Raw genomic sequence first — 10279 nt, 5'->3', positions numbered from 1 at the left:
AGCATAAGATTTTCAAATAACAATTTATTTTTTAAAAAGAAGTTTAAAGAACCCATCTCATAATACCAACAATCAGAGACTAATTGACTATGCAAAGGCATTTGACTGTGTGGATCCTAACAAAGTATGGTTAACATTAATAAAAATGGAAATCCCAAAAAAAATTAAAAAAAAAAAAATGGAAATCCCAGAATACTTAATTGTGCTCATGTGAAACCTACTCTTATAAAAGAGCAAGGTAATACTAAATGGTTTTTAAAAATTAAAAAAGGTAGGGAGCTCTGGTGGCCTAGTGGCAAGACGCTGCACTGCAATCCCAGAGGTACACGGTTCAAATCCACCAGATGCTGTGCTGGAGACGGAGGGAGCAATCTCCTCCTGTACCAGTCAGATCTGATTTGACGGTACACGTAAAAATAATATAATAAAAAAAAATTAAAAAGGGTATAATGGTACAACCACTCTGGAAGGCAGTTTGGCGATTCTTCAAAAAGCTAAACATAGAAATTCCATATGACCCAGCTATTCCACTACTTAGGAGCATATTCATTCTTATGTTAAGGGATAGAATTGCTACCTGGTCAGTCTGTCTCTGTCACTCTCCCTCTCTTTCCCACTCCCATAGGAGAGGACTAAAAGCAAGGTTTCTCAGTGATGCATCAAGGCGAAGAAGACGCATCAGGATGAAGTCTTCTCCTTCGGTTTCTCAGTGATGCATCAAGGCGAAGAAGACGCATCAGGATGAAGTCTTCTCCTTCGGAAAGCAAAGGATCCATCTCCTCCTTCTAATCCCAACCAATCCTACAGGTTTCTACATGGGGCTAGGCTATAACCAGTCTCAAGACAGTGGGAGCCAAGGAAAAAGAGTGCCCACTTGAGGCTGCCCTCTTTGTCTGCTGGCTGCCTACCAAAAGGTTTGGGTCTACTCCTGAATTTCCAAGGATGCTCCCCCTCCTCTTTTTTTCCTTTTCATCTTTATCTATTATCAACCATGCCTCCTTTGCATTACCTTAATAAACCTTTTTCATTTTTTCTAAATTAAAAAAAAAATCAAGAAAGGTATGCATCAGGGTTATACCCTTTCTCCATTCCTATTCAATCTGTAAGCTGAACAAACTATGTAAACTGGATTCTATGAAGAAGAATATGGTATCAAGATTAGAGTAAGACTCATAAGCAAACTGTGTCATGCAGATTACAAAACCTTGCTTGCTGTAAGTGAGGAGGACTTAAAGCATCTGCTGCAGAAGATCAAAGACTTCAGCCTTCAGTACAGATTTTATCTCAGTATCAAGAAAAAAATTCTCCCCACTAGGCTGACAGGTACATCATGCTAGATGGAGAAAAGTTTGAAATTGTCAATGATTTCATCTTGCTTGGCTCCATAATCACCACCTTTTGTATGAACAATCAGGAAATCAGGACACAAATTGCATTGAGAAAGTTTCAATAAGGGACCTCTCTAAATTACTGAGAAGCAAAAATATCAATTTGAAGAATACCATGGTCTTTTCAATCATCTGCTATGTACCTGAAAGCCAGAACCATGAATAACAAGGATGACAGAAGAAGAAGAATTGATACCTTTTGAGTTGAGGTGTTGGATAAGAGTACTGAACATGCCATGGACAGCCAAAAGAACAAACAGATTTATCAAGGACAAAGCGCAGCCAGAATGCACCTTGGAAGCAAAGCTTCATCTCACATACTTTGGGCACACTGTTGTTAGAGGTCCCTAACTGGAGATTTTCCCAGTGCAACAGATTTCCTTATTTCTTGACTACTGGTACCAAGGGTGTTAACTGTGGATCCAAGTAAGATGAAGCTATTGATAGTTTCAATTTCCTTTCCATCCATCATCATGCTGCCCATTGGTCCAGCAGTAAGAATCTTTGTTTTCTTGATATTAAGATGTAACCCAGGGAGCTCTGGTGGCCTAGAGACAAGAAGCTGCACTGCAATCCAGAGGTATGCGGTTCAAATACACCAAATGCTCTGCTGGAGAAGGAGGGGAAATCTCTTCCTGTACAAGTCAGATCCAATTTGACGGTACACACACACACACACACACAAAATAATTAAAAAAAAAAAAACCAAAAAACACAAAAACGATGTAACTCATACTGAAGGCTGCATTCCTTGATTTTCTGCAACAAGTGTTTCAAGTTCTCCTCATTTTCAGCAAGCAAGGCAGTGTCATCTGTACAACACAGGGTTACTGATCAGTCTCCCTCCATCCCACCAGCCACATTCCTCTTCATTGAGTCTAGCCTCTCAGGTAATTTTCTCAACACACAGACTGAATAGGTACGGAAAGAGAATACAACCCTGATGCACTCCCTTCTCAATTTGAAACCATGCAGCAGTTTCCCCTGCTCTGTTCACACAACAGCCTCTGGTCCAGGTAGAGGTTTCTGCATGAGCACAATTAAGTGTTCTGGGATTCCATTTCTTCTCAAAGTCAGCCACAATTTGTTATGATACACACAATCAAATGCCTCTGCATAATCAATAAAGCATAAATACACATTATTCTGGTATTCCTCACTTTCAGCCAGGATCCATCTGACATCAGCAATGATATACTTGTGCCATGGCCTCTTTTAAATCCTGCTTGAACTTCTGACAGTTTCTTATCTATGTACTGTTCCAGCTGTTTTTGCATTATCTTCAGCAGTATTTTGCTTGCGTGTGATAATAATGATATTGTTCAACAGTTTGCACACTCAGTTGGATCACCTTTCTTGGGAATGGGAAGACATATGAATCTCTGTTGGCCAGATATCATGCTTAGAAATGTGGAAGGTAGGTGAAAGAGGAAGACCTTTGACAAGACAGACTGACAGTGAATACAGCAATAGGTACGTCAGAAATTATGAGGATGGCAGAGGATAGGACTGTTATCATAGGGTCACTATCAGTCATACTCAACAGCACTGAAAACAACAATAGTCTGTTAATAACCTAGACTAGGTACCCTAATTTTGCTTCTGAGGTTAATAAATTGGAAATTTATTTAATGCCATTTATATACACTAAAAGCAGATACTATATACTCCTAAATAACCAGAAGGATTTTTAAGATCACACAATAAAATACTAAAAAGAAAATATAAACAAAAAAAAAAAAACAATCAGACAAAAACTCAAAAGATAAAAGAATAAAGATCCAGAGTGAGTCAAAAGTCAAACAAATTATGCTTTTCAGAAGACATAAAACAAAGACACTCAAAAAGTTCAAAGTAAAAAAATTAATTCATGAGGAAGCTCTAGTGGCCTAGTGGCAAGAAGCTGCACTACAATTCCAGAGTTATGCCGTTCTAAGCTACCAGATGCTCTGCTGGAGAAGGAGGGTCAATCTCCTCCTGTACCAGTCAGATCCGATTTGACGGTACACACAAAAAGATGGTAAAATTTTTTTTAAAAAGTTAATTCATGTATATAGGACAAATGATCCAGAAAGCATTAAAGGATGATGGAAAGAGTACACAGAGTCATTGTATCAAAGGAATTGGCGGACACAGAAGAATTTCATGAAATGACATAGGAGCAAGAGCCTGTGCTGATGAAGGAAGAAGTTCAAGGTGCTCTGAAAGAATTGGCAAAAAAACAAGGCCCCAGGAAGTGATGGCATACAAACTGACATATTTCAACACACAGATGCTGCCCTGCATGTGCTCACCAAGTTGAGCCAAGAAATCTGGAGGACAATAACCTGGCCAACTGACTAGAGGAGATCTATATTTGTTCCCATTCCAAAGAAAGGTGATCTGACAGAGTGTGGAAATTATTGAACAGTATCACTGATACCACATGCAAGCAAGATTCTGCTGAAGATTATCCTAAAACGACTGGACCAGCATATCAACAGAGAACTGCCTGAAGTGCAGGCTGGGTTTAGAAAAGGCCGTGGTACTAGCGATATTATAGCTAATGTCAAATGGATCCTGGCTAAAAGTAGAGAGTACCAGAGGAATGTCCACCTGTATTTCATTGACTATGCAAAAGCATTTGTGTAGATAACAACAAACTGTGGCTGACTCTGAGAAGAATGGGGATCCCGGAATACTTAATTGTACTTATGTGAAACCTACACTTGGACCACGAGACAGTCATCAGAACAGAACAAGGAAACACTGCATGGTTCAAAACTGGGAAAGGTGTGTGCCAAGGATGTGTCCTATCGCCATATCTTTTCAATCTATATGCAGAACAGATTATCCTGGAGGCTGGGCTCTATGTAGCATCAGGATTGGAGGCAGACTCATCAGCAATCTGCATTATGCAGATGACACAACCCTGTTTGCTGGAAACTGAGGAAGACTTGAAGCACTTGTTGCAGAAGGTCAAGGACTGCAGCCTTCAGTATGAATTGAAGCTCAACATTAAGAAAACAAAGATTCTCACCACTGGGCCAATTGGCAGCATTATGATAGATGGTGAAGAGATTGATATTGTTAACAGCTTTAGTTTGCTTGGCTCTACAATCAGCACTCTTGATACCAGCAGCCAGGAAATTACAAGACGAATTGCACTGGGAAAGTCTGCTGTCAGAGACCTCTCCAAAGTACTGAAGAGCAATGATGTCAGTCTGGAATCTAAGGTGTGCCTGATACAGGCCATGGTCTTTGCAATTACTTGCTATGCATTAAAAAGCAGGACAATTGACTAGGGATGACAGAAGGATAATTGATGCCTTTGAGCTGTGGTGGTGGAGAAGAGTATAGAAGAAAACAAATTTGTCCTACAGAGGATGAAGCCAGGCTGCTCCTTGGTGGGCAAGGATTCTGAAGCTTCATACGAAATACTCTGGATATGTTGCAAGGAAGGACCAATCCTTGTAGAGGGACATCATGCTTTGGAGGGTGGAGAGACAGCACAGGAGAGGAAGACTCTTTATGAGATGAGATTGATTCAGTGACTGGGGTAATGGGGGTAGGTGTGTCAGAGACAGTAAGACTGGCACAGGATAGAGCAGGATTTAGGGCTGTTGTACATAGGGTCGGTATGAGTCGCAGGCAATTCAACAGTACATTACAACAACAAGAGACAAATATAAGCAAAAATAAAACAGAAATTTTGATGTTACTAGTAAACATGAAAAAAAGAAAAAATATTCAATAAGACAAACAGAACTAAATGAGTAAAACTTCCAATCACAGAAAAACCTAAGTCCATGAACCTTTAGACAACAAAATATATAAAGCATAATCTCAGCAAATAAATAAATATTTACTCAGTCACTCACAGATTAAGTAGTGAAGGATGGAAACCATAAATAAAATAATTGTCTTTTATATTTTCTTCAGTTCTGGTGGCTTAGTCAGTAAGGAGTTGTGCTGCCAACCCAAAAACTGATGGTTCATCTACACCACCTGTTCTACAGAAGAAAAGATGGGCAATCTCAATCCATGCAAATTTCTAGCCTTTGAGTCTCATTTATGAGTTGGTTACAACTTGACAACAATGAGCTGAGCTCCTATGATCTTGTTTTGGAAATGCTAAAGTTCAGTTCTACTCTGTCATATAGGATCACCGAGTTGGAAGTATCTTGGTAACAGCAGTGGTAGTTTATGGATCTAAACATCCTAGTGGTAACCAAAAGGATGGAGGTTCGAATCTACCAACCACATGAGAGAGAAGGAAACCTTATAGTGCAGTTCTACTCTGTCCCCCAGTATCACTCTGAATTGGAATTCACCTGGATGGCAATGGGTTTGATCTCTTTGGTTATAGTGGTTAGGGTTCTTCAGCATAGAACAGGGTATATTTCATTCAGTTCAAGCAGAGTTTTACTACAGAATAGTAAATGGTTCACATCTGAGAGACTGAACTATTTGGAAAATGTGGCTTTAGGATGGAAGGAAGACTGAGTCATCAACAATCTACTTCATGCAGATGACAAAGCCCTGTTTGCTGAAAGAAGACTTAAAGTACTTACTGAAGGAGACTAAAGACTATATACACACACATATACAAATATTTTTCATTAAGTACTTCTGCTCCATGGAAGAAAGATGGGTAAGTCCTCCTGTGGGATTAAGTGCCTTTGAAAATCTGCTGGAGAGTCAGCTATGGGTTGGTTCCAACTTGATGATAACAACAAATATAAATATAAATAAATATATACGTATATATGTATGTATATATGTATATGTGTGTATAAATGTGTGGTGTGTATATATATATACTTATATAAATTATATTTCAACTTAAAGATAAGAAAATCTTCACAACTGGGCCAAAAGGTAACATCATGACAAATGAAGAAAAGACTGAAATTGTCAAGAATTTCACCTTATTTGGTTCAAAATCAACATTCATGAAAACAGCAGTCAAGAGATTAAAAGATTACACATACATTCACTGTTGCATTATTTGCAATAGCAAAGAGATGGAAGCAGTCCAAGTGCCCATAAATGGATAGAAAAACTATGGCACATCCACATAATGGAATACTAGGCAGCAATGAAAAACAATAAAATAGTAAAACATTACACAACATGGGTGACCCTTGTGGATATTATACTAAGTGAAAGATCTCAGTCACAAAAGGATGAATACTACATAATACTGCTGTTACAAAACAGGACAGACATAGGGGGTTAGGGAAGAAATGGGGCAAGAGTAGCTAGATAATGAACACTGCATTAGATCAGATGAGGGGAAGAGTTGTCTGAAAAGGAATATATGATTATGCATTATATGTATGTGAACAATCTGAACATTGTGGGGTGGGGGAGGGGACGGGAAGGGGTGAAAATGTGCAACGATGAATAAATCAAAGGGGCAAAATAAAGTTAAAAGATGTTTTGCACTGGGCAAATCTATTATCAGTGATGTCTTTAAAGTGCTAATGGGCAGAGATGTCAGTTTTAAGATTAAGGTAAGACTGGATCCAAGCCATGGTATAATTAATTGCTTCATATGCATGTGAAAAGCTGGAAAATGAGTAAGAAGACTGAAGAACATAAGCCTTTGAATTGTGGCATTGGTGAAAAACGCCAATTATATCAAGGATTGCCAAAACCACAAACAAAACTGTCTTGGAAAAAGTAGAGCAAAGTATTCCTTAAATGTGAGACTTCACCTCACATACTTTGGCCATATTATTGGGAGGGACCAGTCCCTGGAGAAGGACATCATATTATGATTGGAAAAGGAGATGGTTGGCAAAGGAAGGAAAGATCCTCAATGAGATGGACTGACAAAGTGAGTGCAACTACGGGCCTAAGTGCAGCAAAGACTGTGAGGATGGTAAGTCTGAGTCAACTTGACAGCACCTAACAATTAGTTCACATCGTGATTGTTGTGCATTGCCTTCAAGTCGAGTATAGCCCCTAATGACCTTATGAACAACAGAGCTGAACCCTGTCCTATCCTGAGCCATCCTCACACTTCCTGACACACTAGAGTCCACTGCGGCAGTCAATGTTTCAATCCACTGGGTTCAGGGTCTTCCTCTCTTTCGGTGACCCTGTGCTTTTTCTGGGCATCATGTCCCTCTCCAAAGAATAGCCCCTCCTAGTAACATGCCCCAAGTATGTAAGGGGAAGCTTTATCATCTTTGCCCCCAAAGAGGACTCTGGCTGTACCCTCTCCAAGACGTATCTGTTTGTTCTTTTGGCAGTTCATGATGTTCATTACTTTTTTCCAACACCACAGCTCAAAGGAATCAATTCTTCTATCATCTTTATTCATTGTCCAGCTCTCAGATGCAAGGGAAGTGATCAGAAAGAGTATGGCCTAAATCAGATGCACCTTAGTTCTCAAACTGACATCATTACTCTTCAATAATTTAAAGAAATTCCTAACTGCAAACTCTCCCAGTGTAATGCGTCTCCTGACATGCTGGTACCAAGGGTGTCAACTGTGGATCCAAGTAAGATGAAGCTGATGACAGTTCAATCTTTCTCCATCTATCATGATGTTGCCTATGAATTTAATTTTTTCATAATCTTCAGTAAGACTTTATTACATGGGATATTAATATTTTTAGATAATATCCACTCGTTTTGGACCCCACATCCACTAATGTGAATTGTTAATGAAAATCTCACATACAGTTCATGTTGCTATTATGTGTCTCAGTCACCTGGGACTCATAGAGACGCTATGCACAATAGCTCTGAACCCTGTCCTATCCTCAGTCAATCTCACTGACTCTGACACACATACCCCCAATATCCCATTTAGTGTGTCAATCCACTCTTGTGTAGTTCCTTCACCCTTTCAAGCATGATATCCTCCAAAGACTGGCCCCTCCCTCCTGGCTACATGCCCAAAGTATTTAAGAAGAGATTCAAAATCCTTGTCTCTAAAGAGTAAGTTGGTTTCATTCTCTCCAGGGCAGACCTTTTTGTTTTCTTGGAAGTCTGTGTTATGTTGAAGATTCATCTCCAGCACAACTCAAAGGCATCAATTCTGTCATCCTTATTCACTGTCCAGCTCTCTGATATATATGGTGTAACTGCAAAGATCATGGCCTGGATCAGGTGCACCTTAGTCTCTAGAGTGACATCTTTGCACTCCAGCACTCTGAAGAGGTCCCTCACAAAAGAATTTCCTTTCCAATTGGTCTTATGATTTCTTTTCCTGACTGCTGATGCCAAGAAGGTGGACTGTGGAGCCAAGCAAGCTGAAATTGTTAACAATCTCAATCTCTTCTCCATCTATCATGGTGCTGTCAACTGGCCCATTGGTGAAGATCTTTGTTTTCTTGATGCCAAGTTTCAATCCACACTGAAGACTCAGTCCTTTACTTTCTACAGCAAATGCTACAGGTCAGCTTCAGTGAGCTAGGTGGTGTCATCTGCATCATACAACGTGTCAATGAGTCTTCTAATTCTGATGCCATATTCCTCCTCATAAAGACCAGCCTCATGAAATATCTGTTCTGTGTATAGACTGAAAAGGTATGGAGACAGGATGCTTCCCTGACACACACCATTCCTGATTTTGAACTATGCAGTGTTTCCTTCCTCTGCTATGACAACTACCTCCTGGTCCAGGTATAGGTTTCGCATGAGTACAATCATGTGTTCTGGGATTCCCATTCGTCTAAACGTCAGCCACAATTTGCTGTGATCCACACTGTTAAATGTCTTTGCCCAGCCAATGAAACACAGGTAAACATTCTTTCAGATACTCTCTGCTTTCAGTCAAAATCCATCTGACATTGGCAATGATGTCCCTAGTGCCACAGTCTCTTCTAAACCCAGCCTGTATTTCTGTTAGTTCTCTGTCGATGCACTGTTCCAGTCATGTTTGGATAAATTCAGTAAGATTTTGCTTATGTGTAATATTAGTTAAATCGTTTGATAATTTCTACTCTCTGTCAAATCTCCCTTTTTTGGAATGGTAAAAAATATAGATCTCTCTAGTCAGCTGGCCAGGTAGTTGTTTTCCAAATTTCTTGGCACAACTTGGTGAGCATATCCAGGGGAGCATCTGTTTGCTGAAATATGTCAACTGGTATGCCATCAAACAATACCCGGGGCCTTGTTTTTTGTCAATTTCTTTAGAGCAGTTCACATTAGTAGATGTATAATTAATACCACACACAATAAAACCTTGCTGAAGATTTTTTAAAAATGCCTAGAACAGTACACCAACAGAGAAATGCTAGAAATTCAAGCTGGATTCAGAAGGGGTTGTAGCACAAGGGCTATAACTGCTGACGTCAGATGGATCTTTGCCAGAAAGATGTTTGTGTTTTATTGACTATGCAAAGGCATTTGACTGTGTGAATCATAACAAATTATGGCTAACAATAAGAATATAAATTTTAGAACACTTAAGAAGCAGTTGTCAGGACAGAACAAGGAAACTTTGCATGGTTTAAAATTGGGAAAGGTGTGTGTCAGAGTTTTATCTTTCTCCATACCTACTCAATCTGTGTAAGGAATTAATCATTCAAGAAGCTGGACTTAGAAAAAAAATCTGGACTATACGAAGAAGAAGAATCTGGCACCAGGATCGAAGAAGATTCATCAACAATATGCATTATACAGATAACAACCTTATTTGCTGAAAGTGAGGAGGCCTTGAAACACTTAAGTTTTTGACTACAGCCTTCAGTACGGATTATATCTCAACAGTAAGAAAACAAAAGTCCTCACCACTGGACCAACAGGCAACATTATAATAGATGGAGAAAAGAGTGAAGTTGTCAATGATTTCGTTTTACTTGAACTTACAATCTGGATGCGGGCGATCTGGCTGCAACATCTGTCACCCCACTGATCGCCAGGGTTGATTTGGCTGATCTGGCTGGCTA

This window comes from Elephantulus edwardii, unplaced genomic scaffold (genome assembly GCF_000299155.1).
Source record: "Elephantulus edwardii isolate Elephantulus edwardi_28Jun2011 unplaced genomic scaffold, EleEdw1.0 scaffold00009, whole genome shotgun sequence".
NCBI classification, from domain to species: Eukaryota; Metazoa; Chordata; class Mammalia; order Macroscelidea; family Macroscelididae; genus Elephantulus; species Elephantulus edwardii.
The sequence above is the reverse complement of the archived record's forward strand: the minus strand, read 5'-3'. Positions refer to the sequence as shown.